The sequence below is a fragment of the Vigna umbellata genome, chromosome 5 (assembly GCF_029865625.1).
Source record: "Vigna umbellata cultivar VRB3 chromosome 5, Vumbellata_1.0, whole genome shotgun sequence".
NCBI lineage: Eukaryota > Viridiplantae > Streptophyta > Magnoliopsida > Fabales > Fabaceae > Vigna > Vigna umbellata.
Genome location: NC_142169.1, coordinates 58,016,035 through 58,032,702, shown reverse-complemented (window position 1 = coordinate 58,032,702; position 16,668 = coordinate 58,016,035). Strand labels below are relative to the sequence as shown.

At 29.4% G+C, this 16,668-nt stretch overlaps 1 pseudogene across 1 annotated transcript; it reads right to left on the bottom strand.

Moving 5' to 3' along the window:
* Positions 1–6,939: 6,939 nt before the first annotated feature.
* LOC124824288 (isoleucine N-monooxygenase 1-like) lies at positions 6,940–8,925 on the bottom strand (annotated as a pseudogene). The gene is made up of 2 exons (XR_015786980.1): positions 7,908–8,925; positions 6,940–7,633 (listed from the first exon to the last, which is right to left on the bottom strand). The product of XR_015786980.1 is annotated as an isoleucine N-monooxygenase 1-like (transcript).
* Positions 8,926–16,668: the final 7,743 nt, after the last annotated feature.

Below are 16,668 nucleotides of genomic sequence, written 5' to 3'. Positions count from 1 at the left end.
AGCGATATCGCACTTAGTCAAATATCTCAGTCTATATCATTTTATAGTACTTAATAGTGTTAGGAAGAGCATAACTTAACGGTGGAAAGAGAGAAAAACGTGACAGATAATTAACGGTGAGAAAAATAGAAAAGAGAGAGAAAAAGGTAGAGCTGAGGAGAGAGAAAAAAAATACCAGCCACACGTTAGAGTGAATTGATACAAATTTAAAAGTCTAGGATTTAAATATCTATATTTTAAAACTGTTATTAAAAAAAAATTTACCTTTTAACACGATCACAAAATAAATATTTAAGTTTAAATTTAAATGTAAAATCCCTTGAAACATCTTTCGGTTAATTAGAGTTTATTAAAAAATTATTGACCATCGCTGCTACTATTTTGTCGGTATAGTGATACTATGAAATCTTCATGTTTTGTATTTATTTTATTTTTTTTATTTTAATAATATTTTATATAATGACATATTATTGATACATTTAGAATATAGCACAATTGGGATATTCAAATTCATAATAATATCCAATTTGAACTTAGTACGCCGACAAGAAGCATACACACTTTCACAGAGACAAAAATTAATATAATTGAACATACGTTATATCTCTCTTAAAAAAAAATATCCAAATATAGTACTAATTTTATTTTATTTAATTTTATTTCTCGGAATAATAACTTTTCAGATATTTTTTTAAAATAAACACATTAGAACATTATTTTTCCATATCATATTTATGACATTAGAATATTATTTTTCCATATCATATATTTAGAATTTTCTTACTCTGTTTTTGTTTTTCTAAAAATGAGAAAAACAAAAGTCAAAATTGTGAAAAGCAATTGAAAATAATTAATTAGAGTTATTGAGTTCAAATTTTAATTATTTTAAAATAAGAAATAAAATAAAAAATAGTTTATGATTTTCTTAATATAATTTGAACTTAAATTTGTTATTATTCATTTTTTTAAACAAATTCTAAAATATATATAATTTGAACTTAAATTTGTTAAATTTGTTATTATTTATGATCAATTAAATTGTAACAATATAGAAAATAGTATTTTAGAACACTTAAAGCAATGATACTCAATTATTTTAATATTAAAAAGTTAAAGTATAAATAAAAGTTTTATAACCAAGTTTCATTATTTAAAAATACACCATCTTTCTAGAAATAACTTTTTAGAGTTTTCTCACTTCTCTTTAAGCTTTCTTACATCCCATTCCTTTGTTTGAAGATTGGAGACTACTAGAGTGTTTCTTTTGGCGAACTCTTCAGTTCTAATCGATCAGTTCCTTTTTACAGTAAGTTGGTTCTCTACATTTTTCTTTATCTGTTTAATCTTTCTTCACATATGAGTTCTTTTAGCTTACATATAATATTTGAATCTTCTATAAGAGTCTCTACCGATTAGTGGTCTCAATGAAACGTTTAATTGTGTTTATGTTGTTTTTAGGTAAAAATAGGGCATTCTATGAGCCTAAAGGGAGTTGGGTTTTAAAGTTGTTTTAGCTATCTTATAGGTAATGGAAGTTAATTGCATTGTTTTTGAATTATAGAGATATTGAAATTGCTAATTGTATGGTTGTATTGTGAATTGCATGAATGATTAAGTTGTTTGATGAATATGACATGTTGAATTGAGAGTAGGTTTCCATATTTGCTTAATTTCAGTTGTATGATGAAAATTTGGGAATATTCTTTGATTGATTCTGCAAATGTGATGATTTGAGTTGGTAAATGTTATATAAAAATAACAATAATAATAATAATATTGTAAAATTCTAAAAAAATTCTTTTATTATTATTTTCAATGATTACTTTTCTTATTTTTTTCTTCTTTGAAAAAAATAAAAAACTCCTCCCAAAATTTAGTTTTTAGTCGAATCTCTACAATATTCAATTTTCATCTTCGATTTTTACTTTTTTAACGAGCCACTACTGAATCTCCACAAAACCACCACTGGTATGTTAGTATTTTCTTGTGTCTCATGAGTTTTGGGCCAAATAATTGAGAAATTACTAATTTTGTTTTGTTTTCATTTTGCAATGGTGGAGCAAACCAACTCACGTGCACTACTTCTTCTCTCGTGACGGTGTGGAGAACCCTATGGCTTACAATAGTATGAGGTACTCACAGTGTTAGGAGTCATTATCGCAGGAGGCGCGCATGGTCGTGTTGGTGGTCTACATCCTTGTCGTAGTGGTTGGCCTTTATCATGCGATCAAGTATATTGAATGTTTCTGATTTTTGAGATATGAGGCTTATGGATCTGTGACTGGCGAGGTTATTGTTAGTGATCAGATTTGGTGTGGTGGTGAATTCCAACGTCATTTTTCATCTTCGTGGTCGTTTGACGCCAACGTGTGAGGTTGATGGAGGTGAGGTTCTGCAATGGATCTTCAAATTAGAGCTTGTGATGATGTAATGGAGTGGTCCTTGGCTCTTGTTCTTCTAGGTTGCTCATGGATTTGTGGCGGTGGCATGAATGGGTTGTGCGATGAAGGAGGTGTAAGTGATTATGGTGGTCTATACATCAATGGATGATGGCGTGATTTAGGGTTTTGTTCGAATGGTGGCGTAAGGTCTAGAGAGTGCGACATCAAGATTTCACGAGGTTGTTGGTGTTACAATCGCAATGGTGGAAAGATCTGATGTTTCATGGTGGTCGTCTTTGTGGTGTAGGGATTTATGGTGTTGTTTCTAGTAGTGAAGGTGAGATTTTTCCACGAAAGAACTTGCGATGTGCAGATATGTGAAAAGGAATTGCGGGTGTCTTCTGTTGGTGGTTGCTACAGATCTGTGACAAAGTGCGATAGTTCATTCATTTGTACGTGGAGGATGGAGGCGCGAGGTGGATTCACGGATTGAGGCTCGCGATGTAGGTTGTACAATGGTGGCGCGCTTGCGTGTGAAAGTCATTGGTGGTTAACGGTACGATTCAATGGCAACTTCGCGATGGTCTAGTGGCTAGGGTTTGTGGTTTTAAGTTGAAGATGATGACGTAGTATGATCTAATTGATTTGATTTCATGTCATTAACCTGTTCACTGAGTCACATCATTGTTTTTTAACATTGTTTATCCAATTTAATGACAAAGGTCACTTTGTTTTAATTTTTTAAAATTAGGAACCTAATCGAGACAAAAGAAAATTTAAGAGACCGATTTGCGACTTCCAACAAAAAAACACAAACCTATGAAATGATTAAACCAAGAAAATCAATTGCTAATATGCTATTAAATTCATTCAAAGATTTTTCTTTAAAAAGATATTATATAGGAAAAATTATGAAGATATTAATTGTTGTTATAATTTTTAATAAATTCTTATTATTTTAGTGATGTGTAGAAAAGGATGGATGAGAAATAAAAGATAAGTTTCAAGTTTTACAACATTATTATCATTGACATTTATATTTTTAAAAATATCCCAGAAAAATCAATAATAAAAAATTTAATTTCATATTATGTTAAAAAAATCACATATTATTTTTTTATTCCTTCTATTGAAGTAATTAAATTTGATCCAAAAATTTTAAATAATGATTTTAAGTTATTTTTTCGTAATTTTAATTTTGTATTTTTCTCTTCAATTTAGAAAATAAAAAAGAAAAGAATAAAATAGATCCATTTGAAAAAAAAATTAACATATCTACTCGAAGAAAATAATGTTCCAATCGATTTTATTCAAAGATTTTTATTCAAAAGAATATTATTTCACTTAAAATGAACTAACTAATTAAAATTAAAATTGAATAAATATTATTTCTTCTTCATATTAAAATACATTTATTTGAAAAATGAATTTCTAGGCTTCCTCTTGTAAGACCCATGAAATGGTGGGACACCTTAGAGACTAGCCACCAACATGAGTTTTGGGAGAAGGAGCAACGTGAGTTTTGGAGAAAGAGTCTTCTTGGAAAGACTATACTTGGTTCAAGAGAGGAAAATAAGGAAGATGAAGGAGGACTTGCAATTTGTCTTGAAAATTGAAGGAAAATACTAGAAAAGAGGTAAGGAAGCTAACTCTTTTCTTTTTGTACGATAATTGTATGTTTTAGGATGAAGAATCTGAATATATAAAATATGAGCATAAGGGGAGCGATCATGTCAACTTGTGGGGTCTTGGTTTTCTTGTTTATGTTTTCTTTTCCTGTTTTCCGGGTTATCTCGGTAAAACCTCAATATCCTCTTAGTTAACTTGTTATATGAACCTAAAATTTTAGATATATTTCCTAAGACCTATTTTATCAACTTGATCGCTTAGATTATTAATTGAATGTCTGTACTTAGAGAAATTAGTTTTGTATTTTTCAGTGAACTAATCACCACTTTAGTTCTATTTCTGAGTCCTCTCAATAAAACATCAATTCTCACATAGTTAACTGTCAGATTAACATGAAAGGTTGATATTTGATTTATAAGACATAATAATTCACTTTTACCACTCAAATTTTTATTCGTAGGTATGCGCTTAGAGAAATTAATTTCGTATTTTCGAGTGAATTGATCACCAATTTAGTTATGTTTTTGAGTCATCTCGGTAAAACATCAATTGTCACCTAGTTAACTTTTAGATTAACTTAAAATTTTGATATATAGTTCATAGTACATAATAATTCACTTTGACCATTCATATTATTAATTGAATGTCTATAGTTAAAGAAATTAATTTCTCATTCTTGAGTGAATTGATCACCACTCTAGTTTTCTGTTTTTTAGTCTCGGTACAACATCAATTTTCATATGGTTAACCGTTAGATTAACCTCAAGTTTTGATATATGGTTCATAAGATACAATGATTCACTTTGACCACTTGGATTTTTAATTAGATGCCTGTATTTATAGAAATTAGTTTCGTATTTATTAGGGAACTTAACACCACCTTAATTTTGTTTCTAAGTCATCTCGGTAAATTAAGATTTCTATTTCATTAACCATCGAATCAAACTGAAATTTTTACAATATGTTCTAGATATATTGTTATTTACTTTGACTGGACAGATCTTTAATTAGTTGCATGCATATATTCCAATAATTTAGGTTGTTGATAACCTTGACCATTTTGGATAAAATAATGAGTGATTGAATTATTGATTTGTATGTATATTTGCATCATTGACTTAACCTTTGTTATGAGTTAACTTATGAAATTTAATTGGTATTAGTTTGACTTGGGATCCCGTGAAGAGAATTAGTGTTTGTAATTAATTAGTGTAAGGGTTTATTTGAGAGTGCTGGCTGGAACTTATCCTGATACTCTAACAACCATATAGTCTCATGTAGAGAAGGATGAGTTATGTGGTTGAAGTGGTAGAAGGTTCTGGTCTATGGATCGATTTTGGTCATAGTTGTTAACAAACTAACCTTGTGGATAACATGATGATGTATTATATGAGGAATGGAGACAACCATAAGTGCAGGACCTCCCGATATTTCACATCAACGTTTCATTTGGATAGTCGAGTCTAATATAATTATCATGAGTTTATGATTATTACAAGTAAATAATGTGTATTAATAGTTTGATGTCTATTTTATAAATGAACTTTTTTTATATTAACTTACTGTGTTATTTGTTTGTGTTTGTATTCTATAATGTGTGTTATACGAAAGCTGATAAAGAAATGATAACTACTCCAGTGCAAGGCGAAAGAGATGCAGTGGAATAGCAATGAAAACTTAATCATGCATAAGTTTTATTTAAATTAAAAATATATAAATTTTTTTAGGAGTGAGACATTTACAATTATATTATGAATAACTATAATAACATTATATTCATTAACAATATTTTTATTTTTAATTATTGATTATGAAATATTTTGTGTGAGAAAATTTGGGATATTACACTCCTAAAATTTCAAATAACAACCACTACTTTGTTTTTAGTACAACCTCTTTCCTGGCTGGCCTTATATTTCTTTCAATTTGACACGGGTGTGGTAAAAGAAATGAATTACTACAAAATTTCATTAAATTTTAAAAGTGGTTATGAAGACTAATTTAATTACAATAACTATATATAAATTTAACTACACTCTACAAATTAAATCAAATTGAATTATTTTAAATTAGTTAAAATATCTTAATTATTTATGTTGTTATTAATAAATATTTTATTATAAAATATATTTTCAATCTAATAAGTTATATTTTAGTTTAATAAATTTTACTTTAATATAATTAAATATTAAAATTAAATTAAAAGGTTTTTCTAAAAACAATTTAATTTTTTAAACACAATGCAGTTTTTTAACAACAGTATTTGTAAATAAGACCCATTATACGGCACTCTTCATTTGTAATTATTAGTTAATTATATATTATTCTGATACACAATTTTTTATATATTATTTAAGAATTGATATAAAAACTAACTTATAATATTTTTCTCTTTTAATCCAAAAAGTATGTTTTCAGAACAAAATACTTATAAAATATATTTAATATCTGCTAATAAAAAAGTATATAATGTCTCATATTTAATGACTATATAATATCAACATATTTAATAAATTTGATACAAGTTATCCTAATCATTTGAAATTTAATAAATTTGAGATAAGACTGTGATGTCACAGTGATGAAACCAACTTGTATAGAACGTGACTTCAGAAACTTCTGTGAAATGGATGTAGCAAACGTGCTTACACAGGAGCCACATCATATTGATGGAGATTTCTCCTTCGCACATGAGATTAAGATTCGTAGACATTTGTTTATTAAGTTAATTTACATTGGAAATATTGTTAATTTTCTATATTTTATTAATGTTATGTTTCTTCGATAAATCTATTCAAAAGAAGTGATATCTAAACTGAGATTTATTCAGATGAGAATAACATGATTCTGAAATACTAATACAAAGAGACTCAGTTAAAAACCAAGTTGAGTCCTTTTTTACACTATAAGAGAGACGTTTACATTTTTATTTCACACTCCATTTAGTTCATGATAAAATATATACGCCTAGATAAACTAAATTTTGGTACAATTTAGAGTTGGTATAGCTTTGGTGGTAACCTTGGCTGAGCAATTGCCACGAGTGGATGTGCAAGAAGGATATCATCGTCTGACTCAGAAAGATTGATTGTTGAAACATCGGGTGGGGCAGTCCAAGTGAAGCCATGGAGCAATCTAGCAAACAGCATCACTGTCATTGTCGTTCCTAACATCACTCCGGGACAACCTCGTCTTCCTGTGCTGAATGATATGAACTTCAGATTTGGTTCGGTCAAAACCACATCATCTGCATCACTCTTGAGGTGGCGTTCAGGTTTGAACTTGTAGGGTTCATTCCACACTTTTGGGTTTCTTCCAAGTTCTAGTCTGCTTAGCACTACGTGGCTACCCTTGGGGATGAAGTAATTCCCCACAACAGTGTCACTCATAGAGACATGGGGAGGAATGAAAGGTGCAATGGGATGAAGACGAAGAGCTTCTTTGGCACATGCCTTCACATAGTTGAGTTTAGGTATGTCTGATTCTTGGACCAGCCTGTCTTTTCCTACCACACTGTCCAATTCTTCGACAGCTCGGCGCAGTATCTCAGGTTGGTTAATCATCTCAGCAAGTGCCCATTCAAATGCATTGGATGGATTGTCCACTGTTGCAATCATCAATTCCTACAAACAGTTTGACTTAGAGTTTGAATGATATCAAATTTCATATTTTCAACGTGCATGATATGGAGTCAAATCAGAAATTACTGTATACCGTACAAACTACTCATACGGAGGTTTAAAAAAAGGTAAACGAGAAAATGGCAGAGGTGAGATGGAAAATAAAATAAAAAATATGTATTTTTTAAACCTTTTTCCCTCGTGGAATATGATTTGCTTTAACGTGTTAGTATAAGTAGGGAAAGACAAACTACGAGAGAAGTGAAGTATATATTACTATGATTTGTGCACTGATCTGTTCGAATGTTAACGATGGGTTATTGTTGGAATCTTTCAGAGAGATGAGAACATCAAGCCAGTCCTCTTCATCAACCTTTAATCCATCATTCCATTGTTTGATTCTCTGTTGAATGATGGGATCATGATACTTCTTGATGATCCTCAAAGCTTCCCTCACTTTCTTCTCATGGCCATCCAAATCAAGTCCCCTCAAGCATGGCATATAATCAGAAACAGAAAAGGAATAAATGTAGTTGAGCAAATCGAAGATGGAATCAACATGTTCTACTTCTTCAAAACCGGCTCCTCCGTCCTCTCTACCCTCCCCAAAATACCTTACATTGAAAGTAATTTTTCTGATGAGGTTGCCACAATAATGCCTTGCAACATTCCTAACATTCACAAGGCCATAAGTACCATCATTCACCATTTTGCACTTGTCGTAGACGTAAAACATAAGGTTGTCGGCCTCTTCAGTCCTTTTGTCGTGAAGCCATAGGTGTTTGTGTGGAGAAAGCAAATCGTGGGTTATGATTTTCCTCATTTCTTCCACTGGTCACCGAAGGGCACAAAAATTGTTGTTGAATATCCATTAGAAATGAGATCACTGGACAGGCTGAGTGATCTTGATGCAAAAGTAGCATCTTGTTTTCTCAAGAACTCGGTAGCAATGGTGGGACATGTGACTGGGATGACATAGGCATTTCCTAAGCGGATACATGCAATATCAGTGTTCATTTGTTTCATGAGATTATGTATCCATTTATAAGCAGGTTTGCTTGCAAGCATTTCAGGAAGATTGCCTACAATGGGCCATGGTTTGGGTCCAGGAGGGAGCTTCGGCTTTTGTTTCTTGGAATAAGTCTGGATATAGTTAGACCTTAGGGTTTTGATCATAATGGTGAAGCAGGTGATTATGACAACCAAAGAAGGCCAAAAGCTTTGAAAATTTGACAACAGAAGAAATGGGGTCTGAGCCATGGTTTGGAAAGTTTTGGGACGAAGAAGGTTAGTACTTTGCCTAAGGCTTTTAGAGAAAAAGTGGATGATTCATGACCAAAACTTGATGCCTATTTATAGCCGATCTAAAGCTGCATACGGAATATAGGAAAGGAAAATAATGAGAAATAATTGTTTTACCCATACAATTTTTTTAAATTTGATATAATCTTGTTTTATTTTTTTATTTTTTTAAATACTATTTTTTTATGATTATTTTATTTTTATAGTTATTGAATATAAATACGTTTCATCCAATTATTAATAAAATAATTATTCATTTTTCCCAAAAAAAAAAGTCAATCAACATTTGATATATACACGTATAGAGAAAGTAAAAATATAAGTTTATAGATTACTATATAATGCGATAAAAAGACAGATAGAAAAAAATAAGTTTTCTTTTTTTAATTAGGAATAACTAATATGTAAATAAAAGAATGAAGTATTAAATACTTCCACCTATATATTCATTAAGTGTAATAAATGTAGATAGAATGAAAGTGTATGTGTATCATTATTCTATAATATAATACCTTTTTACACTTTTCAAAAATTTTACTCCTATCCCTCCATTACCTTTATCAATATTTTAATTAATAATTTGATATAATTTATATTTTAATTAAATATCTTCATTCAATATTTTATTATTACTAAATGTTGTTAAACGAGTACGATGAAAATGGAGGTCATAACATTTTTGCTTTAGTAGGTATATTAAAAAATACAATCCAAAAAGATTCTTTAAATTTTTCATTATAAAACAACACATGTTTATTTGGATAAAATTACATATTAAAATTAAATTTTTATAATTTTATATATTAGTTATTATTTATTATTATATTATTATTTATTATATTATTATTATACTCTTCATGTAAATATTATTTTAATAAAAATATAAACTCATAATTTATGTTAATATAAATACAACTAATATTTTACAGGATATATTTATTTTATAAGAAACACTCACGTTTATTTATAAATTCTACAGAACGTCTTTCCTCTCAAGAAGAAAATGAAACAAGTAATCAAACTACCATTAAAATTTGATTACTTATTTAAAATCCACAATCAAGATACTAAAATCAATCTCTTTTATCATATGAGAGATATGTATTATAATGTAAAATTGTCATGTTGACCAGAATTATTTTTGAATTCTCGTACAGTGGATATACAGCATGAAATTTTTCACATAAAAAACACGTGGATGATTAAACCTTTTCTGATTTGTATGCAGGGGTAGAGCAAACGAAAATGCGTCTAATTTGTAAATTTGTATTACTTTTTAATATTATTATTTAGAGTGCTATTGATATCTCTTCAAAAATTATAATTACTTTTCTATTTGGATCACTCATCTTTATATAATACTTTTCTTAAGAACGGATTTTTAAATGGAGTGTCATATTTTTTGTATTATTTTCATACACAATTCAATTAACAATGTAAAATTAATTATTTATAAGTTGAATCATCCATTTTGTATTTCATGCACATTATAAACTATTTAAATTAATAAAAAGATCAAATATAAACTATTTAAATTAATAAAAGTATAAAATAATTAAAATTGTAAGGGTTATGACTTCTTGTGTTGAGGTCGTGAACCTCACAAACTTTCACTTTCTTAATTTGTTTATTATTTGAAATAATTTATAATTTTTAAATAATGTATTTAAATGTATATAAAATATTTTAAATTATATGTAATTAAGAATTAAATTTTTTTAATATTATTAAATAAATAAATTTCATGGTTTTAATTATTTTTTTCATTAAATTAATTTTTTTATAAAATGATTTTAATTAAATAATTTATAACTATAATTATTGTAATTATGTAATTAAAAATTAAAAAAAATTATGTAATTAAATAATTTGTTAAGTTTGAAGATGTAATGTTGTATTGTATTAATAAAGTTGTCAAGAATTTCAGGACTTAGAATTATTGAGGTGGACATTGTAAGTTTATATAAATTTGAGCTGATTTTTTTATTAAAAATTTAGTAGATATTAAAATTAAAGTTATATTTGATATTGTTAAATTTGTTCGGATTTTTTTATCAAAGATTTATATTTGACATGGTTTGTTGAAATGCATTATGATTAAAATTATTATATTATTGATTGAAATATTTTTCATAAAATTTTAAAATTATATATATATATATATATATATATATATATATATATATATATATATATATATATATATATATATATATATATATATATTCGTAGGTATGCAAAAGAGTTGAAGCATCTTAAATATTCATTGTATTATATTGATTTTTTTATTATTGATAAGAAAAAAAATAAAGTTGGATGTTAATTATGTTATAAGTGTATCATGTAAGACCAAAGTTGTGAAGATATTATAATGAATAAAACATATATTTTTTTATAAAAAAAAATCATAGTGTCCTAGAAGCAATATTTACTTTTATATGATAAGAAAATTTATTTTATTTTTAGTTCAATACTAATTAAATATAATTTGAAAAAATTGAACAAATAGTAATTATTTTTGTTTAACTAAAATAAATACAAAATATTATTAAATAATAAGAATATTAGAGTAAGATAAAAAGAAAATTATTAAACCAAATAATTTTGAATTTTAATATGTACCTTCACTGATGATATACAGATAGTGCAATTATGTAGGTGAGTACAAGAAGATTATTGTTGCACAATAGCGTCATTGGTTCATACTTGGGATAGCCAATAATAAGGGCCAACCACATGCTGCAACTTTTTACTATAGATAGATCTATTTCGTGCTAAAATTATTGAAAAAAAAAAAATAGAGCTTATATGTATGGCTTTCTTTTTTCGAAAAATCTCTTTTGTGAAATTTGTAAATATTGTTAGGTAGTTTATTGTTATTATTTTTTATTTGACAATCGCATTATTTTTTTGTATGTTTTTTGTTCATGAAATTTGATTGATAAATTTAAATTTAAATTTAAATATCAATTAAATGCAATTGTGGATAATTAAGAAGAAAATGAGTAAAGAAGATTTTTTGTTTAAGTAGAACAAACACAAAACATTATTAAATATATATAGATAACAAAAATGTTAATGAAGATGAAATAAATATTTGTAAGAGTTTGTACATAACCAAAGTCACCATTATTGATAACATTTACAATTTTTCCATTAATTGATAGATTAAATTTTAATATAATATCTTCTAATACAACTATCTATTCTTTAATGAGAGAATGGAAACTATAATGTTGTTGTCAAATGATGATGGATGTGAACATTTACAAATATTTAGAGCTAAACCGAAATTTAGTATGATGAATTAAATTTATACTTGTGAGTCCACCATTTTGTCTGGATAAATGGTTATGTTAGAGCCATATATGGTATAAAAAAATGATTAAATAACAATCATTAGAGACAAAAATAATTAATCATTATATATTGACTAAGTTAAATATCATTTTATAAACTAAAATCTTAATAATAAGTAGTTAAAATATTAATAATTAATATTAAAGATCAATTTAGACTTTAATTCATAAATCAATTATAAAATTTTATTCATAATACAAACAATATTAGATACACATAATTTTTAGTATTTAACATGATATGTAACTTAATTAATAGAGTGACTAACTATCTTTCGTCTCTAGTTATTATTAATAATTTTTTAATAATGATATCATAGAATTAACCAAAAAAAGCGTATTAACTTTAACAACACAATTAAATATATGTTATTCAAGCCATTGAGGTATTTAAATTATAATTTGAATAAGATGTATATGTAAGAAATTGACAGGTGTATGTTCCAGTATTACATAACCAAGGAATCTAGGAATGTGTCTCCCATTTTATATGGTTCGGCCGTTCTGAGCCACTAGTTCAGTAGTCGTATAATGAATGTGCTGCTACCCACGTGATCCAGGTCAATATGTTTGAATTCACGTTTTAATTAATTTTTATTTAATCTTAGTGCAAAGCGTTTATAAAATTTCATAAATATGCATTATTGTCATATTAAGTTACTCACTTTTTACTGATTAAAAAAATCGTAATATATATATATATATATATATATATATATATATATATATATATAGCACATTCGAGATATTTTAATCCTTTTACATAATATTTTGTCATTTAAATAAGAACTTAAGTTCTTTTAATTTTTTTTATCATTTTGAAACCCTTATAAATGTGTACAAATTTTCATAAATGTTTTTTATATGACTAATTGTAACAAACGAGGTCAATGCGAAACATGTGTATCCAGTGTTTCTGGTCTTATGAATAAATTTCAGAGTGATAAACTTTCTTTCCAAAATTGACATGCGAAGTGGTTTCGTCCACAAGATTATAGATATTAACCTTACATTTGTGTGGTTGTTATGAATATATATATATATATATATATATATATATAATATATATATATATATATATATATATATATATATATATATATCAAATTTTAGATACAGGGATATTTTAATAACTTTTGTTTTTTTTATATAATTGAGTAAGATCAAGAGAAATATATTTCTGTGGTCACTTTTTTTATCTTCTAACTTTTGAATCATCCGCTTCAAATTCTTTGAGTCCAATTTGAGTGATGGATACCTACTAAAGGCACTCCGACGATCAAGTCATATTTTAATCTATGAACTTAATTCATTCAATTAAGCTTGCTTCTGCAACTTAATTCTACATTTATAGGCTTTTTATGGGCTTTAAATTAACATTGCCCCAATTACCGTTATGTATATATTAATTGCCAATATGTTATTATTATCTTAAGGGTTAAATATGTTTTTCGTCCCTTAAGTATCACACGATTTTAGGTTTAGTCTCTATTCGAAACTTTTGTTCCTTTTAGTCCTCTTAGTTTTGAAACTATTACAATTAGTCCTTAAAATTGAATGGCGCTAACTTTTGTTTGATGTGGCAAACGACGAGTTAACGTGTAATGTCATCTTCCTCGTTACGCTTTTATTGCACATTAGATGTCTCTCTTTCCTTCTGACCATGTTTTTGAGCTCTAGTACCTTGCACCAAATTCTTCCATTCTTGCCAGTTCAAAAAAAATCAAATTCATCTTTCCATGTTCCAACTTCTATGCTTCCATCGGATTCTATAGATGATCGGGATTCCATCTTGTTCTTTTCTTCAAACATGCTTATTGTGCTTTTCCCTTCTAAATTTTCCATAGTTTCTGGGGATGTTTACCAATACTTCACTGAGTGTGTTGCTTCCCACTAATAGAAATAGTTCTTTATTAATTTATCTATTTCCATCAACAACAATTTTCTCTACGTTTCTTCTCTCTAAGCACTTCAAATGATTCTTTCCCAGCTAACAGAACTGGTATCCAACTAAAACAAGCCTCCTTCTACAACATAAATTCAATTCAAGCTCGAAAAATAGCACATAAAAATTAAATTAAAAAAATAAATAAAGCAACAAAGATAACCTTATAAACAGTAATGTTACCAACACGATCCGACGCAGCGGTCTCAAACACAGTGACCAAATCTGCAACTTGGTTGAAGTAAATCCCTTCACAAATCTTTTGCAAATTCTCTAACATGCGCTCAAACGCCAAAACCTGAAACCCCATGGTAGAGGCGGAGAAGTTGGCCATACCCACGTTGGCACCAACGTCGACGACCAACCCATCCTTGCCCTTGCTCTTGGCCTTATCGAGCAGGTCCTGAATGGTGACGAAGATGTCGGGCTTGCGAAAGGGCTTCCCTTTGAGCATCCTTATGATGTTCTTGTAAGACTTGTCGAGGAGGGTTCCGAAATGGGAGAGGGAGAAGAGGAAGGGGTAGCGTAAGCCCTCGACGGTGTTGGCGAAGACGGGATGAGCTTGAGGAGAGGTAGAGCAGTCAAAGGGGGAGACTGCTTTCAAGGAGAGGAACCAGAATCAGGCTTGGCCTTCGTGGGTTTTTTTGGGCTTGCGATTTTGGGTCTTGCTTTGGATCTGCCGATGAATCCACCGGCTCCGGTGAAATCATGAATCAGAATAGAAGAACCCTAATCTGATTTAGAGAAGAAAAGATACGTTGCAGACACCTAACATAGAAACTGAGATTGCTGACCTCACACGTGGACTCGCCGTTTGCCACATCAAAAAAAATTTAATGTCGTTCAATTTTAAGGACTAATTGTAATAGTTTCAAAACTAAGAGGACTAAAAGGAACAAAAGTTTCGAATTTTGGACCCAAAATCGTGTGATACTTAAGGGACGAAAAACATATTTAACCCTTATCTTAACTACTCTTAATATGTTATTATTATCTTAACCAATCTATTACTGAGTTGCTAATTGATTGCCTGCTCATTCCACTGGCCCAATAGCACCACTATTAGCGTTGGCCCAATTGCACCCAACACCCACAAGGCCACTACACCTTCCTAAGTTATAATTTACACAATAGACCGATCGATTTAGACTATACGTAGAAAATCGTTCAGTTACTATGTCGAATCTGGCGTTTGGCGTAACTTATTTCATCACTTACCAGTCGGGTAACATAGTATACCATACATATGCCCTCCAAGTCCGAGTTAACGATAGTTAACTATAGGACTTATAATAGGCTTGAATATTGGATCTAACTTGAGGCTCAGTAGTGTAACCGCTCTTGCACCTATAAAAACAAAAGAGATGAAAATTATGTACCGTTGGATTAAGATCTTGCACCATTGAATTGTTATTTTCATTTCCCGCTCTTGGGGAAGTTGCACCGTCTTGCAATCACGACCCTTAGATTAATGTTCATCCAACGACTCTTGTTGACTCTTATTCCAGAAATTACCTCGTATAAATACGATAGACCCACTACATCGTTCCACTTTTCCAGTAGTTACTTCCACAAAGCACTCAGTTTGCAGAGGTGAGGCAATGATGATGGTGTGTCACCGATTGCACCGGTAAAGTCGTCATCTACTACCAGCCAACTAAGTAATACAGAGGGAACAAAAGAAACCATGTTAAGCGACGAAAGGGTTTTCGTCTACGGTAATGTTCTGGTTGAAGGTCCCGAAGAGGAAGAAGATTTAGGGCAAACCATTCCCAGTATTAGTGGATATCAATGGGCTTCTAGCGATATGAGTGAGTTTAGCACTTTGTTTACAAATAGGGTAGAGAATAATTATATAGTAAAAACCCTAGAATTTAGTCCACTGATTAAATTGTCAGCATGTAAAGAAAACGAAAGAGTCTTCCATGGGAAGGGCAACCATCCCAATGACTTCTTTTTTGCATATGCCTATATGTTTCATGAGATGTTTATAAGACTGTTGTTCAGTGCTTTCCAAATGGGCGTACTAAAAGCGTTGAACACAACGCCCTCCCAACTACATCCCAATAGTTGGGGTTACATACAAGCATTTGTTGTAATATGTCAAGTGCTTGATATAACACCAACACCTACTACTTTTTTGTATTACTATCGTACCAGGACGATTGCAAAACAAGGATGGGTGTCCTTAATATCTAAACTGGGAAACATGTTGTTCGAGCTTTTTCCCCTGTCCTTTAAGGGGTTTAAAGACAAGCTTTTTAAAATATAAATAACCGACCTAGGCCGACCACACTTCTTTACGGAGGATTGCCTAAATTTTCCTTGTACTAGATGCAAAACCCTATTAGGTTAACCTCATGGCCTCAATCTGACATAACGCTTGAAGAACTGGAAACTTTGAATATACTTGACAATTTGCCTCGCCAACT